The sequence below is a fragment of the Rhyacophila brunnea genome, unplaced genomic scaffold (genome assembly GCF_057557595.1).
Source record: "Rhyacophila brunnea isolate RB1 unplaced genomic scaffold, BYU_Rbru_1.0 scaffold_9, whole genome shotgun sequence".
Classification (NCBI taxonomy): domain Eukaryota; kingdom Metazoa; phylum Arthropoda; class Insecta; order Trichoptera; family Rhyacophilidae; genus Rhyacophila; species Rhyacophila brunnea.
Genome location: NW_028233361.1, coordinates 34,898,137 through 34,905,905, shown reverse-complemented (window position 1 = coordinate 34,905,905; position 7,769 = coordinate 34,898,137).

The following is a 7,769-nucleotide window of genomic DNA, read 5'->3' as shown; positions in this document are numbered from 1 at the left end:
AAATTTGATGATGCATTCACGCCGAAGTGAATAACAATAAAATTATTGTAATTAAGTGACACTTAGGTGTACTATACCAGTGACGTCCCTAGAAAAAATGCCGCCCCATGGCAGTGCTAAAATGCCGCCACATTTTTTTATACTTACATTACTTTTTATCCTCCTTTCATGACTCCAATATCTAAGCAATGTGTTGTATAGATACATTACTAACAATACCACTAATTAATCTAATTTAAACGCTATTTCTGCTTCAATTGACAATATTGCGAATCTACGATTTCAGATAGGTACATTTAAAAATACGCCTAACAACTTCCAAAACGAGTACCTAACTAGCAAACATATTTGGATAAATTTTAAATTAATGTAAGTATGTACCTACCTACAATTCAAATATTATTTGAAAGTCTGCACGTGTCATCGCTGTTCACTAAGGACGTGACGTCCAAGGACAACGGAATTAAACAAGACATCGCGAACTCGACAAAAAAAATAAAGTCCTTTTAAAACTTTTATAGTAATAATTTATGCATTTTGTTTCTAACCAGTGAGCTGAATTTTTTAATGGAAATATATTTCCGTTATTACTAAGTTTAGGTAGCCATTTCTATATATAAATAATGATTATCTTCGATTCGCCGCCCTTCGGGTAACTGCCGCCTCTAAGCGACGCTCAATCTGCCTAACCCCACGGGACGTCACTGGGTATACCTACATGCAGCAATAATGTTTTAAAATATGTAAAGAAAATAGATTTATGACCACGTCTCAGGCGAGACGATTTTATATGTGCTACCAGGCTGACATAATATGCAACATTTGGATTTAACCATATACAATCGTGAGTCTCAGACATTTCGCACATAGTTGAAATTCGTAGAGCGTTGGAGCGGAGCTCGGAGTACTGGAGCGATAGGATTTTATCCGGAGCAGGAGCGGGAGTAAAGCAGATCCTGGAGCGAAGCCGGAGCAAGTATTAGGTCCCGGAGCGGAGCTGAAGCGAAGCAACTCAAAAAAGGGTCCGCTACAACGATCTGGAATATTGCTACAGCCATTTCCATACGGATAGCGAGCTCTCTATGCAAAGCGGTATATTATAATATAGTTATTTTAATACTATGATAAAATGAGTTTAGGGTATTTGGCCACCACTTGACCGCTGCGTACCCCGGCTTGACTTAGACCTGAAGAAATATTTTGAAAAATGTTAGATTTTATTTTTCAACATTATAATACGTAAGCCGCAGTGGTGAACACTCTATAATACTAGGTGATAATTTAAGCCCTACCTTCATAGGAAAAAATATTTTTTAATTGCATATAAGCGTATTTAAATAATCACTTATTATTCTATAAAAATGATTTAATTTGCCAACGGCATCTGTCGTAATTATGTAGGAATGTATTAGGTATAAATAAATTTTTAAAAATATACCAGAGTGCCATATTATGTGTTTAACGTATTTTTACCGAATTATTCGCCGGGAATGCTGATGTTTTTTTGTATGGACTTTTGTCACGCGACGTAATGTATGACAACACAGAACAGTGACAAAATAGTAAGTACATGACAAAACAGAAAATGACAAAACAGAACGTGACAAAACAGACCAACGATAAATATGACTATAACCTTTCAGGAAAAAAAAATACATTAAAATTGTCCTATTTCTTCATTTCTAATTGCTAGAAAGCCTCAAATAAACGGGACTTAACTCGGTGTTGCCGGCAAGTTTAGGATATCTCATCTTAATCAATATAATATGTTAAAAATGATTGGGTGACTAGGTACAACGAAATAATGACCTAACCTAACCTAAATAGATTCCACAAAAATTAATGTTTCATTTTTCCCCTGGCTGTTCTGTTTTGTCCGGTTACGAAAACGATAGGCTCTGATGTGTAAGCCTAGAATATTTGCGTATAATATTCAGTGGCGAAGGGTGACTTTTTGAAAGAGGTAGGCTAGGTAGGTAGATATATTTGCGGGAAATAAGAAGATAACCCAATATTACTACTGATGAATAGGTACGCTAAAACGATGAAATTTCAAAAGCTTAATTGGTTTGTTATAGGTAATTAGTTCATACAAATAAGCAATTAGTATGAATTACTTATGTATTTTCCTAAACATTTATAAACGTAACATACGCTCAACATATATTACCATCATTTATGAAAATATCCGTTGTTGTATATTTATATTATGTTCCATAACAATTTATAATTTAACCCGTAAAACTAGACATTTTAAAATACTTCTATATTTAAAACACAGACTTAGGTAGGTACAATATCAGATATCTAAATTGTCCAATGAATGAACTTATAAATAAATAAAAATCACGAGATAAATTATTTTATATTTTTAACAACAATCAATACATATTTATGTGATTGAATCTCATAGAAATTATTTTTTAAATTATCTTCTTATTAATTATTTCGTATGAATGTGCTCTCGCGACGTAAGCGCCAACAAAACAGCTTGTATATTTGTATGCGGGACGCCAGACATTTTGAAATAATGAGAAAAAACTTCATATTGAAAAACCCGTTGATTCACGCGAAAATAATCCTATACAATATGTGTAGCGAAGCGCGGTGCGTTCTATTTCGAGAGATGCCATAGATAGTGCTTATTGAAATATGGGAAGAGATCGTAAAATTATGACAATTATACGATAGATGTCTTTGGGCATATTGAATATATTATTATTTGTGATTATATAAATATGTCAACATGAAAATAAAAAATATTTTTCTTAAGAAGGTAGGTTTTAAATAATCGCCTAGTATGGAGTCTTCGCCACTGATAATATTATTGTCTATGACTGCACCTTTGTCCAAAATAATAAATTGTTTTTAAAAATAAAAAAAATATTTTATCCAATGATTTTAATGTGTTTAAATGTTTAGGAAAAAAACATAATTAAACTCATCGCGTGAGTTATTGAAATTTCATCGAATTAGTGTGTCGTTATCATTAATATGTACCAACTTATCGGTAGTAATATCGTATTATCTTCTTATTTCCCGAAGTACACCTGACAAGTAAGTGTGTTCTTATTCTTTGATCTCAACAGCCTACCTCTTTCCGAAAGCCACCCTTTGCCACTGGCAAGCCGTATGTATACATAGATTAGTATTATATTAGATATACTATTATTAAAAGATAAAAACGAACATCGAAAACAAAGCAGTTAAACAATGATTAGAACAACTATGCAAACAAATTGTGAAAATCAGCAAATAATATCTTCTATATTTAACCTGGACAAAATTAGCATAGCCATTCTATATAGGTCAAACAAGACCGTCAGTTTTCTTGCAGTGTAAACTGAAACAGTATGCAATACAAGATAATATAAAGTAATTATCATGGAAAATTGACAAAACTGGACCGAAATAATTTGCAGCGGTGCACTAATGCATAATATAGGTAAATAATAATTTGTTAAGTTAATTATTACTATGCATAGTCGTGAAGAAAACCACGTTGGTATAGGTATGCGTGAAACATGTCATTGTATAAATTTAATATGATCGGTCAGTGGCCTGCCCATTGACATTATACCTACCTATTGTAGATACATCATAATAGGAAGCATACGAAGTACCTATCCATTGCAGCATAGGTTCTTAAATTTCTTTTACCTGTGACTCCTTTAGAAGAAAAAAAATCTATTAAAAATATTATATAGTTAGTGGAAGTTATATTGTATTTTTACCCAGCGATGATTTTATTTGATGCTAACTATGCACTCGATTCGTTAAAAGATTTGAAGCGGGTTGTTGCAAGTTGGGTATTTCTCACAGATTGAGTAGTTATAAAATATTCAATATAATCACTCAAACAGCTGATACATACATGAAAACAAAAAAATAAACCACTAATAATAGCGACATTATTATATATTACAAGCTGATCCGGCAAACGTTGTTCTGCCATATAAATTATTTCTAGTGAATATTTTGGTTGTTAAATAAAAAATAACGAATGTATCGTAAGTGTGTGTGGATGGGATTTATGATAGAAAGAGGAATAGAGCGCTGTAGACGATGACCGCCGATAAAAACAAAAAAAAACATCAACCATTCATTTTCTCAATTCAAAATGAGTAATGATGTTCATAATGAATGAATTACCTGTGACAGGATCTCGTTGTTTAATGTTTATGCGATATCCGTCTTGCCCCTTCCAGAAAATTAGCGGATATTGGAGAGCGTCGTATGAACGGTGTGTGTCAGCGATGAACTCCAGATTATTGTTTCTTCTTCGAATCACGATTTCTCGCGTCGATGTGCGGTCGCCAACCATGATTCCAGCAATGTCGTCAACAACAGGCGCATTGAATCGACGCACGTGCTCTCCAGCTGGTGTTTTATCAGGATTGATGTCAATAGCGTGATTGTCACTTTGCAATTCGTGCATGTGTGCTTTGAAGAATTTCAATAATTCATTGTGCTCATTCAACAGGGCGTCCAGTTCGCCGACGATGCGCCTGGCAATAGGCGAATTGAGGTTATTGTAGCCGCAACGTGCATCCACATGATTGATGTCCTCACCGCCCATGAAGTAGATTTGTAAAAATTTATGTGGTTCGTTTGGCATTGGCAGCAATGAGCCTACTTTGTGGTATACTTGGCCTTTGATTTTGAACGTAGAATGGAATTGTTGACCATTTGCCGCAGTATTGTGAACTATTTCTGTTGCTCCGAACGAAGTCATTTGGAAGCATGAATTGAATGTGAGAATGGACTTCAGGAACAGGTTTGAATATGGAACCGTGCCGATGAGCAAGCCTTTCAATGGTTCTAGTGGTAGTGGTTTCCTGATGCGCAACACATCCCGGCTGACTCATGTTTGAATTTGAGCGCATTACAATGGGGCCATTCTTTGTCCATAGCACCAATCAGCACTTTCGGATGAGCTTATATTCAATATCTGGCTCGTTCTCGAATGCGAGACGAAGGAACGAAGCGGATGTAAATGTTCGATGTACTTGTTGGCGTTGTCGGTCATTTGCTCTGCGTGTGTTAACTACGAACCGGGGCGCTTGGCTCCGTTCCAATTGTCGTTGTTGATTTCGTTCAGCTCGTGCCTCTTGTGATTGGGATGCACGCAATTGCGACATGCTTACTCGCATGTTTTTGTTATCTTGTTGGATTTGTTCGTCTGTTCTTTCTGCTCTACTATTTTGCATGTGTGTTGCTTTATTCGTTTGATGGCCCAAATGGCCCCCCTTGCGTCTTGCTAGCATTGTGCACTGTAATACACGCACATAAAAATAGATAAATTAAAATAAATCGTACAAAATTTTGCACGCACTGCGTTGTGATATGCCGAATGAAATGTCAAAATGACGCGACGCTTCTCTTGAATTCTTCTCGGACGTAGCGCCATCTGTCATTCAACAACATAAATAATTTCGTTCTGTTTGAAATACGAACGACGGTCAAATTTGTTCATACTAAAATAATAAAATCGGGATTAAAAAATGGGAGGGTATGGGTAGGAGGATGAAAATTTGAGGTTATAAGTATTTTTTTATGCCAAATAATAAAAAAAATACAAAAAAAAAAATTGTCAAAAAAATAAAAGAAAAATTTTCTGGATAGAGATACCCTAATCACCTAGCGGTATGAAATATACTTGTTGACCTATTCTCATATCTAACAAATATACATTAAAAAAAATCATAAAAATCGGTCGAGCCATTTCGGAGGAGTTCGACCACAAACATCGTGACACGAGATTTTTATATATATAGAGATTATCACTGCTGCTGTCTTTGACAATAATTATTTTTAGTGACAGGGTGTGATGTGATGAAAGAGATGGATTGATATTTTTATAGGTACGTTGGAAGTTGAAATTTATGGTTTTTATTTAATTTGATTTTTTATCATGGGACGCCTAAAACCCAGTCAGTGCTTCGGGCCTCAACATCTCTAAATCCACGACTGTATTTACTTACTATAAAGAGCGTACATAAGTGAAATGGCAAATAATTTTCAACCGTATATGGAACGAAATTTCGGCCGCGTTGCCATTCGGAGAGCAATAGTCGACCTGTTTGCATGTCAATTTGTTTTGTGATGGCGTCGGAGGAATTTATTCTTAAATCGTGTAAAGATGACCAAAAAACGTTCCGCATGTACTTGAAAAAGAAAAAATTTCAATGAATATACTATTATTATTACGAATATAATAATAAACATAACATAAAAAGGACGCATGTTGAATTTTTATGACAAATTATACTTCGTTCGGCTCGCGTCATTTGCACAATCTTTTTAGACCATGCCTCAGTTGAGGTATAGCCGTACTTACAATAAAAATTTCAACGCAATCACATCTAAGTAGAGAATATTATTATGTATGTTAAGTGATTCAGATAATATTGATATTAGTTTACGATGGCAAATACTTGATACCTATCAATACTACATTATTTAACGTTTCCCTTGACTAAATTAAAAATCACCTAATCACGTGATTTATCTAAGCACAGTTCAATATACATTAATTATTTTGCAGACATTTCAGTACTTATATTGGAAGGTTTTAGAAAACATTCTAGCCAGTTGGATTAATTAATAATTATGTAAATAATAATTTTCATATACGCGAGACATTTTCCTAGGCAGTGGATTTTAGATACAAACTATATATTATGGAAACTTCAGGCAATCCTTTTCTGTTATTACATATAAGGCCCAATCCTAAATTATAGATACCAATATATAAGTTCCTAATAGTTAACAAAAAGATATTTTGCCGTAAGTATATCCTTGCATGAGTTTTCCACCTAGTCAATAATAAAATAAAATAATATTATATTATGTTAGCTGGAATGGTGGTTTAAATCTGTCCTTTTAAAAACATTTAGGTAGTATGTAAACATGATCTTAATTTCTTATATATAATTAAAATGTATCGATCAATCACAGAGGATACGTAGGTATAATGCGAATAGCATTATAAATCACCAAATTTAATATTAAATATAGTTATAAAGAATATATTGGAGAGTTAATGAAAATAATTAAAAAAGAAAAACCACATACGTAGTAATAATGAAAAATCTACTAAATATATTATAAAAATTATAACACGATGTCTATTATAAGTCAATGTTTTTATTTATACCATTGGCTTTGTAATATAAGTTGAGCATTGACTCGCTGCCTACAAAATTCGTAAAGCGCCATCTATGGTTTACGAGTCGTTATATTATTACCATTACGAATTCACTGGCAGTACACAATTTTATCTTATAATAACATGACGACATATTTTATTATGGATGCATAAAAATCTCTCCGTGTTGTATAGTAGATGTCACTAAATCAAATTTCATATGTATTATTATTTTTAAAAATCCTAAACCTTTGATTCAAATTTGATGTTTTACTGTTGCTTATGCATTATACCAGGGGTAGGAAACCTGGTCCCTACCGCCCACTAGTGGGCGTCCTAGCTTCCATGGTGGGCGGCAGGCGTTTTAAAAACATTTTCATTAGTTTTCATAAAAATCCCCGTGACAATTTGAAATTCAGAAAATATACTATTTGTATCAAACTTAGCGAAAGTTTGACATAAAGTATTCGGTAAGTAATTATTATTATATGATTTAACCTGCTGTAACTCTGCTTTATAAATTTTATAAAGTAAAAAAAAACTACTTCATAAATCACCATTACTGTAAAACCGGTGGGCAGTTAGAAAATTTCACTACTAACAGAGATACAAAAATGGA